Below are 20806 nucleotides of genomic sequence, written 5' to 3'. Positions count from 1 at the left end.
TATAACGTAATAAGTTATAACGTAATACTTTATAACCTAATACGTTATAACGTTATACCATATAACGTAATACGTTATCACGTTATACCATATGACGTTATACCATATAAGGTAATACGTTATAACGTTATACCATATAACGTAATACGTTATATCCTAATACCATATAACGTAATACGTTATAACGTTATACCATATGACGTTATAGCATATAACGTAATACGTTATAACGTTGTACCATATAACGTAATACGTCATGACTTAATACCATATAACGTAATACGTTAAAAACGTTATGCCACATAACGTAATACGTTTTGACGTAATACCATATAACGTAATACGTCATATCGTTATACCATATGACGTTATACCATATAACGTAATACGTTATAACGTTATACCATATAACGTAATACGTTATAACGTTATACCATATGACGTTATACCATATAATGTAATACGTTATAACGTTATACCATATAAGGTAATACGTTATAACGTTATACCATATAACGTAATACGTTATAACGTAATACCATATAACGTAATACGTTAAAAACGTTATGCCACATAACGTAATACGTTTTGACGTAATACCATATAACGTAATACGTTATAACGTTATACCATATAACGTAATACGTTATAACGTTATAACATATGACGTTACACCATATAAGGTAATACGTTATAACGTTATACCATATAACGTAATACGTTATAACGTTATACTATATGACGTTATAGCATATAACGTAATACGTTATAACGTTATACCATATAAGGTAATACGTTATAACGTTATACCATATGACGTTATACCATATAAGGTAATACGTTATAACGTTATACCATATAACGTAATACGTTATAACGTTATACCATATAACGTAATAAGTTATAACGTAATACCATATAACCTAATACGTTATAACGTTATACCATATAACTTATTACGTTATAACGTGATACCATATAACGTAATACGTTATAACGTTATACCATATGAAGTTATACCATATAACGTAATACGTTATAACGTTATACCATATGACGTTATACCATATAACGTATTACGTTATAACGTTATACAATATGACGTAATACATTATAACGTTATACCATTTGACGTTATACCATATAACGTAATACGCTATAAGGTTATACCATATATAGTAATACGTTATAACGTAATACCATATAACGTAATACGTTATAACGTTATACCATATGACGTTATGCTATATAACATAATACGTTATAACGTTATACCATATGACGTTATACCATATAATGTAATACGTTATAACGTTATACCATATAAGGTAATACGTTATAACCTTATACCATATAACGTAATACGTTATAACGTAATACCATATAACGTAATACGTTAAAAACGTTATGCCACATAACGTAATACGTTTTGACGTAATACCATATAACGTAATACGTTATAACGTTATACCATATAACGTAATACGTTATAACGTTATACCATATAACGTAATACGTCATATCGTTATACCATATGACGTTATACCATATAACGTAATACGTTATAACGTTATACCATATGACGTTATACCATATAAGGTAATACGTTATAACGTTATACCATATAACGTAATACGTTATAACGTTATACCATATGACGTTATACCATATAAGGTAATACATTATAACGTTATACCATATAAGGTAATACGTTATAACGTTATACCATATAACGTAATACGTTATAACGTTATACCATATAACGTAATAAGTTATAACGTAATACCATATAACCTAATACGTTATAACCTTATACCATATAACGTAATACGTTATAACGTAATACCATATAACGTAATACGTTAAAAACGTTATGCCACATAGCGTAATACGTTTTGACGTAATACCATATAACGTAATACGTTATAACGTTATACCATATAACGTAATACGTCATATCGTTATACCATATGACGTTATACCATATAACGTAATACGTTATAACGTTATACCATATGACGTTATACCATATAAGGTAATACGTTATAACGTTATACCATATGACGTTATAGCATATAACGTAATACGTCATAACGTTATACCATATGACGTTATACCATATAAGGTAGTACGTTATAACGTTATACCATATATCGTTATAACGTAATACGTTATAACGTTATACCATATAACGTAATACGTTATAACGTTATGCCATATAACGTAATACGTTATAACGTTATACCATATAACGTAATACGTTATAACGTAATACCATATATCGTAATACGTTATAACGTTATACCGTATAACGTAATACGTTATAACGTAATACCATATAACGTAATACGTTAAAAACGTTATGCCACATAACGTAATACGTTTTGACGTAATACCATATAACGTAATACGTTATAACGTTATACTATATAACGTAATACGTTATAACGTTATACCATATGACGTTATACCATATAAGGTAATACGTTATAACGTTATACCATATAAGGTAATACGTTATAACGTGATACCATATGACGTTATACCATATAAGGTAATACGTTATAACGTTATACCATATAAGGTAATACGTTATAACGTGATACCATATAACGTAATACGTTATAACGTTATACCATATAACGTTATACCATATAAGGTAATACGTTATAACGTGATACCATATAGCGTAATACGTTATAACGTTATACCATATGACGTTATACCATATAACGTAATACGTTATAACGTTATAACATATGACGTTATACCATATAAGGTAATACGTTATAACGTTATACTATATAACGTAATACGTTATAACGTTATACCATATGACGTTATACCATATAAGGTAATACGTTATAACGTTATACCATATAAGGTAATACGTTATAACGTGATACCATATAACGTAATACGTTATAACGTTATACCATATGACGTTATACCATATAACGTAATACGTTATAACGTTATAACATATGACGTTATACCATATAAGGTAATACGCTATAACGTTATACCATATAACGTAATACGTTATAACGTAGTACCATATAACGTAATACGTTATAACGTTATACCATATGACGTTATACCATATAGCGTAATAAGTTATAACGTTATACCATATGACGTTATACCATATAACGTATTACGTTATAACGTTATACAATATGATGTAATACATTATAACGTTATACCATTTGACATTATACCACATAACGTAATACGTTATAAGGTTATGCCATATATCGTAATACGTTATAACGTAATACCATATAAAGTAATACGTTATAACGTTATGCCATGTAACGTAATACGTTATAACGTGATACCACATAACGTAATACGTTATAACGTTATAACATATGACGTTATACCATATAAGGTAATACGCTATAACGTTATACCATATAACGTTATACCATATAACGTAATACGTTATAACGTTATACCATATGACGGAATACGTTATAACGTTATACCACATAACGTAATACGTTATAACGTTATACCATATGACGTTATACTATATAACGTAATATGTTATAGCGTTATAACATATGACGTTATACCATATAAGGTAATACGTTATAACGTTATACCATATAACGTAATACGTTATAACGTAATACCATATAACGTCATACGTTATAACGTTATACCATATAACGTCATACGTTATAACGTTATACCATATAACGTATTACGTTATGACGTAATACCATATGACGTTATAGCATATAACGTAATACGTTATAACTTTATACCATATAACGTATTACGTTATGACGTAATACCATATAACGTAATACGTTATAACGTTATACCATATAACGTAATACGTTATAACGTAATACCATATAACGTAATACGTTATAACGTAATACCATATAACGTAATACGTTATAACGTTATACCATATGACGTATTACGTTATGACGTAAGACCATATAACGTAATACGTTAAAAACGTTATGCCACATAAAGTAATACGTTTTGACGTAATACCATATAACGTAATACGTTATAACGTTATACCATATAACGGAATACGTTATAACGTTATACCATATAGCGTAATACGTTATAACGTTATAACATATGACGTTATACCATATAAGGTAATACGTTATAACGTTATACCATATAACGTAATACGTTATAACGTAATACCATATAACGTCATACGTTATAACGTTATACCATATAACGTCATACGTTATAACGTTATACCATATAACGTATTACGTTATGACGTAATACGTTATAACGTTATACCATATAAGGTAATACGTTATAACGTTATACCATATAACGTAATACGTTATAACGTTATACCATATGACGTTATACCATATAACGTAATACGTTATAACGTTATACCATATGACGTTATACCATATAAGGTAGTACGTTATAACGTTATACCATATATCGTTATAACGTAATACGTTATAACGTTATACCATATAACGTAATACGTTATAACGTTATGCCATATAACGTAATACGTTATAACGTTATACCATATAACGTAATACGTTATAACGTAATACCATATAGCGTAATACGTTATAACGTTATACCATATAACGTAATACGTTATAACGTAATACCATATAACGTAATACGTTAAAAACGTTATGCCACATAACGTAATACGTTTTGACGTAATACCATATAACGTAATACGTTATAACGTTATACCATATAACGTAATACGTTATAACGTTATACCATATGACGTTATACCATATAAGGTAATACGTTATAACGTTATACCATATAAGGTAATACGTTATAACGTTATGCCATATAACGTAATACGTTACAACGTTATACCATATAACCTAATACGTGATGACGTAATACCATATAATGTAATACGTTATAACGTTATGCCATATAACGTAATACGTTATAACGTGATACCATATAACGTAATACGTTATAACGTTATACCATATGACGTTATACCATATAACGTAATACGTTATAACGTTATAACATATGACGTTATACCATATAAGGTAATACGCTATAACGTTATACCATATAACGTAATACGTTATAACGTAGTACCATATAACGTAATACGTTATAACGTTATACCATATGACGTTATACCATATAGCGTAATACGTTATAACGTTATACCATATGACGTTATACCATATAACGTATTACGTTATAACGTTATACAATATGATGTAATACATTATAACGTTATACCATTTGACATTATACCACATAACGTAATACGTTATAAGGTTATACCATATATCGTAATACGTTATAACGTAATACCATATAAAGTAATACGTTATAACGTTATGCCATGTAACGTAATACGTTATAACGTGATACCACATAACGTAATACGTTATAACGTTATAACATATGACGTTATACCATATAAGGTAATACGCTACAACGTTATACCATATAACGTAATACGTTATAACGTAATACCATATAACGTAATACGTTATAACGTTATGCCATGTAACGTAATACGTTATAACGTGATACCACATAACGTAATACGTTATAACGTTATACCATATGACGTTATACTATATAACGTAATACGTTATAACGTTATACCATATGACGTTATACCATATAAGGTAATACGTTATAACGTTATACCATATAACGTTATACCATATAACGTAATACGTTATAACGTTATACCATATGACGGAATACGTTATAACGTTATACCATATAGCGTAATACGTTATAACGTTATAACATATGACGTTATACCATATAAGGTAATACGTTATAACGTTATACCATATAACGTAATACGTTATAACGTAATACCATATAACGTCATACGTTATAACGTTATACCATATAACGTCATACGTTATAACGTTATACCATATAACGTATTACGTTATGACGTAATACCATATGACGTTATAGCATATAAGGTAGTACGTTATAACGTTATACCATATATCGTTATAACGTAATACGTTATAACGTTATACCATATAACGTAATACGTTATAACGATATACCATATGACGTTATAGCATATAACGTAATACGTTATAACGTTATACCATATGACGTTATACCATATAAGGTAGTACGTTATAACGTTATACCATATATCGTTATAACGTAATACGTTATAACGATATACCATATAACGTAATACGTTATAACGTTATGCCATATAACGTAATACGTTATAACGTTATACCATATAACGTAATACGTTATAACGTAATACCATATAGCGTAATACGTTATAACGTTATACCATATAACGTAATACGTTATAACGTAATACCATATAACGTAATACGTTAAAAACGTTATGCCACATAACGTAATACGTTTTGACGTAATACCATATAACGTAATACGTTATAACGTTATACCATATAACGTAATACGTTATAACGTTATACCATATGACGTTATACCATATAAGGTAATACGTTATAACGTTATACCATATAAGGTAATACGTTATAACGTTATGCCATATAACGTAATACGTTACAACGTTATACCATATAACCTAATACGTGATGACGTAATACCATATAATGTAATACGTTATAACGTTATGCCATATAACGTAATACGTTATAACGTGATACCATATAACGTAATACGTTATAACGTTATACCATATGACGTTATACCATATAACGTAATACGTTATAACGTTATAACATATGACGTTATACCATATAAGGTAATACGCTATAACGTTATACCATATAACGTAATACGTTATAACGTAGTACCATATAACGTAATACGTTATAACGTTATACCATATGACGTTATACCATATAGCGTAATACGTTATAACGTTATACCATATGACGTTATACCATATAACGTATTACGTTATAACGTTATACAATATGATGTAATACATTATAACGTTATACCATTTGACATTATACCACATAACGTAATACGTTATAAGGTTATACCATATATCGTAATACGTTATAACGTAATACCATATAAAGTAATACGTTATAACGTTATGCCATGTAACGTAATACGTTATAACGTGATACCACATAACGTAATACGTTATAACGTTATAACATATGACGTTATACCATATAAGGTAATACGCTACAACGTTATACCATATAACGTAATACGTTATAACGTAATACCATATAACGTAATACGTTATAACGTTATGCCATGTAACGTAATACGTTATAACGTGATACCACATAACGTAATACGTTATAACGTTATACCATATGACGTTATACTATATAACGTAATACGTTATAACGTTATACCATATGACGTTATACCATATAAGGTAATACGTTATAACGTTATACCATATAACGTTATACCATATAACGTAATACGTTATAACGTTATACCATATGACGGAATACGTTATAACGTTATACCATATAGCGTAATACGTTATAACGTTATAACATATGACGTTATACCATATAAGGTAATACGTTATAACGTTATACCATATAACGTAATACGTTATAACGTAATACCATATAACGTCATACGTTATAACGTTATACCATATAACGTCATACGTTATAACGTTATACCATATAACGTATTACGTTATGACGTAATACCATATGACGTTATAGCATATAAGGTAGTACGTTATAACGTTATACCATATATCGTTATAACGTAATACGTTATAACGTTATACCATATAACGTAATACGTTATAACGATATACCATATGACGTTATAGCATATAACGTAATACGTTATAACGTTATACCATATGACGTTATACCATATAAGGTAGTACGTTATAACGTTATACCATATATCGTTATAACGTAATACGTTATAACGATATACCATATAACGTAATACGTTATAACGTTATGCCATATAACGTAATACGTTATAACGTTATACCATATAACGTAATACGTTATAACGTAATACCATATAGCGTAATACGTTATAACGTTATACCATATAACGTAATACGTTATAACGTAATACCATATAACGTAATACGTTAAAAACGTTATGCCACATAACGTAATACGTTTTGACGTAATACCATATAACGTAATACGTTATAACGTTATACCATATAACGTAATACGTTATAACGTTATACCATATGACGTTATACCATATAAGGTAATACGTTATAACGTTATACCATATAAGGTAATACGTTATAACGTTATGCCATATAACGTAATACGTTACAACGTTATACCATATAACCTAATACGTGATGACGTAATACCATATAATGTAATACGTTATAACGTTATGCCATATAACGTAATACGTTATAACGTGATACCATATAACGTAATACGTTATAACGTTATACCATATGACGTTATACCATATAACGTAATACGTTATAACGTTATAACATATGACGTTATACCATATAAGGTAATACGCTATAACGTTATACCATATAACGTAATACGTTATAACGTAGTACCATATAACGTAATACGTTATAACGTTATACCATATGACGTTATACCATATAGCGTAATACGTTATAACGTTATACCATATGACGTTATACCATATAACGTATTACGTTATAACGTTATACAATATGATGTAATACATTATAACGTTATACCATTTGACATTATACCACATAACGTAATACGTTATAAGGTTATACCATATATCGTAATACGTTATAACGTAATACCATATAAAGTAATACGTTATAACGTTATGCCATGTAACGTAATACGTTATAACGTGATACCACATAACGTAATACCATATAACGTAATACGTTATAACGTTATACCATATGACGGAATACGTTATAACGTTATACCATATAGCGTAATACGTTATAACGTTATAACATATGACGTTATACCATATAAGGTAATACGTTATAACGTTATACCATATAACGTCATACGTTATAACGTTATACCATATAACGTATTACGTTATGACGTAATACCATATGACGTTATAGCATATAACGTAATACGTTATAACTTTATACCATATAACGTATTACGTTATGACGTAAGACCATATAACGTAATACGTTAAAAACGTTATGCCACATAACGTAATACGTTTTGACGTAATACCATATAACGTAATACGTTATAACGTTATACCATATAACGGAATACGTTATAACGTTATACCATATAGCGTAATACGTTATAACGTTATAACATATGACGTTATACCATATAAGGTAATACGTTATAACGTTATACCATATAACGTAATACGTTATAACGTTATACCATATAACGTAATACGTTATAACGTTATAACATATGACGTTATACCATATAAGGTAATACGCTATAACGTTATACCATATAACGTAATACGTTATAACGTAGTACCATATAACGTAATACGTTATAACGTTATACCATATGACGTTATACCATATAGCGTAATACGTTATAACGTTATACCATATGACGTTATACCATATAACGTATTACGTTATAACGTTATACAATATGATGTAATACATTATAACGTTATACCATTTGACATTATACCACATAACGTAATACGTTATAAGGTTATACCATATATCGTAATACGTTATAACGTAATACCATATAAAGTAATACGTTATAACGTTATGCCATGTAACGTAATACGTTATAACGTGATACCACATAACGTAATACCATATAACGTAATACGTTATAACGTTATACCATATGACGGAATACGTTATAACGTTATACCATATAGCGTAATACGTTATAACGTTATAACATATGACGTTATACCATATAAGGTAATACGTTATAACGTTATACCATATAACGTCATACGTTATAACGTTATACCATATAACGTATTACGTTATGACGTAATACCATATGACGTTATAGCATATAACGTAATACGTTATAACTTTATACCATATAACGTATTACGTTATGACGTAAGACCATATAACGTAATACGTTAAAAACGTTATGCCACATAACGTAATACGTTTTGACGTAATACCATATAACGTAATACGTTATAACGTTATACCATATAACGGAATACGTTATAACGTTATACCATATAGCGTAATACGTTATAACGTTATAACATATGACGTTATACCATATAAGGTAATACGTTATAACGTTATACCATATAACGTAATACGTTATAACGTAATACCATATAACGTCATACGTTATAACGTTATACCATATAACGTCATACGTTATAACGTTATACCATATAACGTATTACGTTATGACGTAATACCATATGACGTTATAGCATATAACGTAATACGTTATAACTTTATACCATATAACGTATTACGTTATGACGTAATACCATTTAACGTAATACGTTATAACGTTATACCATATGACGTTATACTATACAACGTAATACGTTATAACGTTATTCCATATAACGTAATAATTATAACGTAATACCATATAACCTAATACGTTATAACGTTATACCATATAACGTAATACGTTATCACGTTATACCATATGACGTTATACCATATAAGGCAATACGTTATAACGTTATACCATATAACGTAATACGTTATATCCTAATACCATATAACGTAATACGTTATAACGTTATACCATATGACGTTATACCATATAACGTAATACGTTATAACGTTATACCATATAACGTAATACGTTATAACGTTATACCATATGACGTTACAGCATATAACGTAATACGTTATAACGTTATACCATATAAGGTAATACGTTATAACGTTATACCATATAACGTAATACGTTATAACGTAATACCATATAACGTAATACGTTAAAAACGTTATACCATATAACGTAATACGTTATAACGTTATGCCATATAACGTAATACGTTATAACGTTATACCATATGACGTTATACCATATAAGGTAATACGTTGTAACGTTATACCATATAAGGTAATACGTTATAACGTTATACCATATGACGTTATACCATATAACGTAATACGTTATAACGTTATACCATATAACGTAATACGTTATAACGTTATACCATATGACGTTATAGCATATAACGTAATACGTTATAACGTTATACCATATAAGGTAATACGTTATAACGTTATACCATATGACGTTATAGCATATAACGTAATACGTTATAACGTAATACCATATAACGTAATACGTTAAAAACGTTATACCATATAACGTAATACGTTATAACGTTATGCCATATAACGTAATACGTTATAACGTTATACCATATGACGTTATACCATATAAGGTAATACGTTATAACGTTATAACATATGACGTTATACCGTATAAGGTAATACGTTATAACGTTATACCATATGACGTTATAGCATATAACGTAATACGTTATAACGTTATACCATATAAGGTAATACGTTATAACGTTATACCATATAACGTAATACGTTATAACGTTATACCATATAACGTAATACGTTATAACGTTATGCCATATAACGTAATACGTTATAACGTTATACCATATGACGTTATACCATATAAGGTAATACGTTGTAACGTTATACCATATAAGGTAATACGTTATAACGTTATACCATATAACGTAATACGTTATATCCTAATACCATATAACGTAATACGTTATAACGTTATACCATATGACGTTATAGCATATAACGTAATACGTCATAACGTTGTACCATATAACGTAATACGTCATGACGTAATACCATATAACGTAATACGTCATATCGTTATACCATATGACGTTATACCATATAACGTAATACGTTATAACGTTATGCCACATAACGTGATACGTTTTGACGTAATACCATATAACGTAATACGTTATAACGTTATACCATATAACGTAATACGTTATAACGTTATAACATATGACGTTATACCATATAAGGTAATACGTTATAACGTTATACCATATAACGTAATAAGTTATAACGTAATACCATATAACCTAATACGTTATAACGTTATACCATATAACGTAATACGTTATCTCGTTATACCATATGACGTTATACCATATAAGGTAATACGTTATAACGTTATACCATATAACGTAATACGTTAAAAACGTTATACCATATAACGTAATACGTTATAACGTTATGCCATATAACGTAATACGTTATAACGTTATACCATATGACGTTATACCATATAAGGTAATACGTTGTAACGTTATACCATATAAGGTAATACGTTATAACGTTATACCATATAACGTAATACGTTATATCCTAATACCATATAACGTAATACGTTATAACGTTATACCATATGACGTTATAGCATATAACGTAATACGTCATAACGTTGTACCATATAACGTAATACGTCATGACGTAATACCATATAACGTAATACGTCATATCGTTATACCATATGACGTTATACCATATAAGGTAATACGTTGTAACGTTATACCATATAAGGTAATACGTTATAACGTTATACCATATAACGTAATACGTTATATCCTAATACCATATAACGTAATACGTTATAACGTTATACCATATGACGTTATAGCATATAACGTAATACGTCATAACGTTGTACCATATAACGTAATACGTCATGACGTAATACCATATAACGTAATACGTCATATCGTTATACCATATGACGTTATACCATATAACGTAATACGTTATAACGTTATGCCACATAACGTGATACGTTTTGACGTAATACCATATAACGTAATACGTTATAACGTTATACCATATAACGTAATACGTTATAACGTTATAACATATGACGTTATACCATATAAGGTAATACGTTATAACGTTATACCATATAACGTAATAAGTTATAACGTAATACCATATAACCTAATACGTTATAACGTAATACCATATAACGTAATACGTTATCTCGTTATACCATATGACGTTATACCATATAAGGTAATACGTTATAACGTTATACCATATAACGTAATACGTTAAAAACGTTATGCCACATAACGTAATACGTTTTGACGTTATACCATATAACGTAATACGTTATAACGTTATACCATATAACGTAATACTTTATAACGTTATAACATATGACGTTATACCATATAAGGTAATACGTTATAACGTTATACCATATAACGTAATACGTTATAACGTTATACCATATGACGTTATAGCATATAACGTAATACGTTATAACGTTATACCATATAAGGTAATACGTTATAACGTTATACCATATAACGTAATACGTTATAACGTAATACGTTAAAAACGTTATGCCACATAACGTGATACGTTTTGACGTAATACCATATAACGTAATACGTTATAACGTAATACCATATAACGTAATACGTTAAAAACGTTATGCCACATAACGTAATACGTTTTGACGTAATACCATATAACGTAATACGTTATAACGTTATACCATATAACGTAATACGTTATAACGTTATAACATATGACGTTATACCATATAAGGTAATACGTTATAACGTTATACCATATAACGTAATACGTTATAACGTTATACCATATGACGTTATAGCATATAACGTAATACGTTATAACGTTATACCATATAAGGTAATACGTTATAACGTTATACCATATAACGTAATACGTTATAACGTAATACCATATAACGTAATACGTTAAAAACGTTATGCCACATAACGTAATACGTTTTGACGTAATACCATATAACGTAATACGTTATAACGTTATACCATATAACGTAATACGTTATAACGTTATAACATATGACGTTATACCATATAAGGTAATACGTTATAACGTTATACCATATAACGTAATACGTTATAACGTTATACCATATGACGTTATAGCATATAACGTAATACGTTATAACGTTATACCATATGACGTTATACCATATAAGGTAGTACGTTATAACGTTATACCATATATCGTTATAACGTAATACGTTATAACGTTATACCATATAACGTAATACGTTATAACGTTATGCCATATAACGTAATACGTTATAACGTTATACCATATAACGTAATACGTTATACCGTTATACCATATGACGTTATACCATATAAGGTAATACGTTATAACGTTATAACATATGACGTTATACCATATAAGGTAATACGTTATAACGTTATACCATATAACGTAATACGTTATAACGTTATACCATATGACGTTATAGCATATAACGTAATACGTTATAACGTTATGCCATATAACGTAATACGTTATAACGTTATACCATATGACGTTATACCATATAAGGTAATACGTTATAACGTTATACCATATAACGTAATACGTTATAACGTTATACCATATGACGTTATACCATATAATGTAATACGTTATAACGTTATACCATATAAGGTAATACGTTATAACGTAATACCATATAACGTAATACGTTAAAAACGTTATGCCACATAACGTAATACGTTTTGACGTAATACCATATAACGTAATACGTTATAACGTTATACCATATAACGTAATACTTTATAACGTTATAACATATGACGTTATACCATATAAGGTAATACGTTATAACGTTATACCATATAGCGTAATACGTTATAACGTTATACCATATGACGTTATAGCATATAACGTAATACGTTATAACGTTATACCATATAAGGTAATACGTTATAACGTTATACCATATAACGTAATACGTTATAACGTAATACCATATAACGTAATACGTTAAAAACGTTATGCCACATAACGTAATACGTTTTGACGTAATACCATATAACGTAATACGTTATAACGTTATACCATATAACGTAATACGTTATAACGTTATAACATATGACGTTATACCATATAAGGTAATACGTTATAACGTTATACCATATAACGTAATACGTTATAACGTTATACCATATGACGTTATAGCATATAACGTAATACGTTATAACGTTATACCATATGACGTTATACCATATAAGGTAGTACGTTATAACGTTATACCATATATCGTTATAACGTAATACGTTATAACGTTATACCATATAACGTAATACGTTATAACGTTATGCCATATAACGTAATACGTTATAACGTTATACCATATAACGTAATACGTTATAACGTAATACCATATAACGTAATACGTTATAACGTTATACCATATAACGTAATACGTTATAACGTAATACCATATAACGTAATACGTTAAAAACGTTATGCCACATAACGTAATACGTTTTGACGTAATACCATATAACGTAATACGTTATAACGTTATACCATATAACGTAATACGTTATACCGTTATACCATATGACGTTATACCATATAAGGTAATACGTTATAACGTTATACCATATAAGGTAATACGTTATAACGTTATGCCATATAACGTAATACGTTACAACGTTATACCATATAACGTAATACGTGATGACGTAATACCATATAATGTAATACGTTATAACGTTATGCCATATAACGTGATACGTTATAACGTGATACCATATAACGTAATACGTCATAACGTTATACCATATGACGTTATACCATATAACGTAATACGTTATAACTTTATAACATATAACGTAATACGTTATAACGTTATACCATATGACGTTATACCATATAAGGTAATACGTTATAACGTTATACCATATAACGTAATACGTTATAACGTTATGCCATATAACGTAATACGTTTTAACGTTATACCATATATCGTTATAACGTAATACGTTACAACGTTATACCATATAACGTAATACGTTATAACGTAATACGTTATAACGTAATACCATATAACGTAATACGTTAAAAACGTTATGCCACATAACGTAATACGTTTTGACGTAATACCATATAACGTAATACGTTATAACGTTATACCATATAACGTAATACGTTATAACGTTATACCATATAACGTAATACGTCATATCGTTATACCATATGACGTTATACCATATAACGTAATACGTTATAACGTTATACCATATGACGTTATACCATATAAGGTAATACGTTATAACGTTATACCATATAACGTAATACGTTATAACGTTATACCATATGACGTTATACCATATAAGGTAATACATTATAACGTTATACCATATAAGGTAATACGTTATAACGATATACCATATAACGTAATACGTTATAACGTTATACCATATAACGTAATAAGTTATAACGTAATACCATATAACCTAATACGTTATAACGTTATACCATATAACGTAATACGTTATCACGTTATACCATATGACGTTATACCATATAATGTAATACGTTATAACGTTATACCATATAAGGTAATACGTTATAACGTTATACCATATAACGTAATACGTTATAACGTAATACCATATAACGTAATACGTTAAAAACGTTATGCCACATAACGTAATACGATTTGACGTAATACCATATAACGTAATACGTTATAACGTTATACCATATAACGTAATACGTCATATCGTTATACCATATGACGTTATACCATATAACGTAATACGTTATAACGTTATACCATATGACGTTATACCATATAAGGTAATACGTTATAACGTTATACCATATGACGTTATACCATATAAGGTAATACATTATAACGTTATACCATATAAGGTAATACGTTATAACGTTATACCATATAAGGTAATACGTTATAACGTTATACCATATAACGTAATACGTTATAACGTTATACCATATGACGTTATAGCATATAACGTAATACGTTATAACGTTATACTATGTAAGGTAATACGTTATAACGTTATACCATATAACGTAATACGTTATAACGTTATACCATATGACGTTATAGCATATAACGTAATACGTTATAACGTTATACCATATGACGTTATACCATATAAGGTAGTACGTTATAACGTTATACCATATATCGTTATAACGTAATACGTTATAACGTTATACCATATAACGTAATACGTTATAACGTTATGCCATATAACGTAATACGTTATAACGTTATACCATATAACGTAATACGTTATAACGTAATACCATATATCGTAATACGTTATAACGTTATACCATATAACGTAATACGTTATAACGTAATACCATATAACGTAATACGTTAAAAACGTTATGCCACATAACGTAATACGTTTTGACGTAATACCATATAACGTGATACGTTATAACGTTATACCATATAACGTAATACGTTATAACGTTATACCATATGACGTTATACCATATAAGGTAATACGTTATAACGTTATACCATATAAGGTAATACGTTATAACGTTATGCCATATAACGTAATATGTTACAACGTTATACCATATAACCTAATACGTGATGACGTAATACCATATAATGTAATACGTTATAACGTTATGCCATATAACGTAATACGTTATAACGTGATACCATATAACGTAATACGTTATAACGTTATACCATATGACGTTATACCATATAAGGTAATACGCTATAACGTTATACCATATAACTTAATACGTTATAACGTAATACCATATAACGTAATACGTTATAACGTTATGCCATGTAACGTAATACGTTATAACGTGATACCACATAACCTAATACGTTATAACGTTATACCATATGACGTTATACCATATAGCGTAATACGTTATAACGTTATACCATATAAGGTAATACGTTATAACGTAGTACCATATAACGTAATACGTTATAACGTTATACCATATGACGTTATACCATATAGCGTAATACGTTATAACGTTATACCATATGACGTTATACCATATATCGTATTACGTTATAACGTTATACAATATGATGTAATACATTATAACGTTATACCATTTGACATTATACCACATAACGTAATACGTTATAAGGTTATACCATATATCGTAATACGTTATAACGTAATACCATATAAAGTAATACGTTATAACGTTATGCCATGTAACGTAATACGTCATAACGTTATACCATATGACGTTATACCATATAACGTAATACGTTATAACGTTATAACATAGAACGTAATACGTTATAACGTTATACCATATGACGTTATACCATATAAGGTAATACGTTATAAGGTTATACCATATAACGTAATACGTTATAACGTTATGCCATATAACGTAATACGTTTTAACGTTATACCATATATCGTTATAACGTAATACGTTACAACGTTATACCATATAACGTAATACGTTATAACGTAATACCATATAACGTAATACGTTAAAAACGTTATGCCACATAACGTAATACGTTTTGACGTAATACCATATAACGTAATACGTTATAACGTTATACCGTATAACGTAATACGTTATAACGTTGTACCATATAACGTAATACGTCATATCGTTATACCATATGACGTTATACCATATAACGTAATACGTTATAACGTTATACCATATGACGTTATACCATATAAGGTAATACGTTATAACGTTATACCATATAACGTAATACGTTATAACGTTATACCATATGACGTTATACCATATAAGGTAATACATTATAACGTTATACCATATAAGGTAATACGTTATAACGATATACCATATAACGTAATACGTTATAACGTTATACCATATAACGTAATAAGTTATAACGTAATACCATATAACCTAATACGTTATAACGTTATACCATATAACGTAATACGTTATCACGTTATACCATATGACGTTATACCATATAATGTAATACGTTATAACGTTATACCATATAAGGTAATACGTTATAACGTTATACCATATAACGTAATACGTTATAACGTAATACCATATAACGTAATACGTTAAAAACGTTATGCCACATAACGTAATACGATTTGACGTAATACCATATAACGTAATACGTTATAACGTTATACCATATAACGTAATACGTCATATCGTTATACCATATGACGTTATACCATATAACGTAATACGTTATAACGTTATACCATATGACGTTATACCATATAAGGTAATACGTTATAACGTTATACCATATGACGTTATACCATATAAGGTAATACATTATAACGTTATACCATATAAGGTAATACGTTATAACGTTATACCATATAAGGTAATACGTTATAACGTTATACCATATAACGTAATACGTTATAACGTTATACCATATGACGTTATAGCATATAACGTAATACGTTATAACGTTATACTATGTAAGGTAATACGTTATAACGTTATACCATATAACGTAATACGTTATAACGTTATACCATATGACGTTATAGCATATAACGTAATACGTTATAACGTTATACCATATGACGTTATACCATATAAGGTAGTACGTTATAACGTTATACCATATATCGTTATAACGTAATACGTTATAACGTTATACCATATAACGTAATACGTTATAACGTTATGCCATATAACGTAATACGTTATAACGTTATACCATATAACGTAATACGTTATAACGTAATACCATATATCGTAATACGTTATAACGTTATACCATATAACGTAATACGTTATAACGTAATACCATATAACGTAATACGTTAAAAACGTTATGCCACATAACGTAATACGTTTTGACGTAATACCATATAACGTGATACGTTATAACGTTATACCATATAACGTAATACGTTATAACGTTATACCATATGACGTTATACCATATAAGGTAATACGTTATAACGTTATACCATATAAGGTAATACGTTATAACGTTATGCCATATAACGTAATATGTTACAACGTTATACCATATAACCTAATACGTGATGACGTAATACCATATAATGTAATACGTTATAACGTTATGCCATATAACGTAATACGTTATAACGTGATACCATATAACGTAATACGTTATAACGTTATACCATATGACGTTATACCATATAAGGTAATACGCTATAACGTTATACCATATAACTTAATACGTTATAACGTAATACCATATAACGTAATACGTTATAACGTTATGCCATGTAACGTAATACGTTATAACGTGATACCACATAACCTAATACGTTATAACGTTATACCATATGACGTTATACCATATAGCGTAATACGTTATAACGTTATACCATATAAGGTAATACGTTATAACGTAGTACCATATAACGTAATACGTTATAACGTTATACCATATGACGTTATACCATATAGCGTAATACGTTATAACGTTATAAAATATGACGTTATACCATATATCGTATTACGTTATAACGTTATACAATATGATGTAATACATTATAACGTTATACCATTTGACATTATACCACATAACGTAATACGTTATAAGGTTATACCATATATCGTAATACGTTATAACGTAATACCATATAAAGTAATACGTTATAACGTTATGCCATGTAACGTAATACGTCATAACGTTATACCATATGACGTTATACCATATAACGTAATACGTTATAACGTTATAACATAGAACGTAATACGTTATAACGTTATACCATATGACGTTATACCATATAAGGTAATACGTTATAAGGTTATACCATATAACGTAATACGTTATAACGTTATGCCATATAACGTAATACGTTTTAACGTTATACCATATATCGTTATAACGTAATACGTTACAACGTTATACCATATAACGTAATACGTTATAACGTAATACCATATAACGTAATACGTTAAAAACGTTATGCCACATAACGTAATACGTTTTGACGTAATACCATATAACGTAATACGTTATAACGTTATACCATATAACGTAATACGTTATAACGTTGTACCATATAACGTAATACGTCATATCGTTATACCATATGACGTTATACCATATAACGTAATACGTTATAACGTTATACCATATGA

The sequence above is a fragment of the Bombus huntii genome, chromosome 11 (assembly GCF_024542735.1).
Source record: "Bombus huntii isolate Logan2020A chromosome 11, iyBomHunt1.1, whole genome shotgun sequence".
Lineage (NCBI taxonomy): Eukaryota > Metazoa > Arthropoda > Insecta > Hymenoptera > Apidae > Bombus > Bombus huntii.
This window is presented reverse-complemented; position numbering follows the sequence as displayed.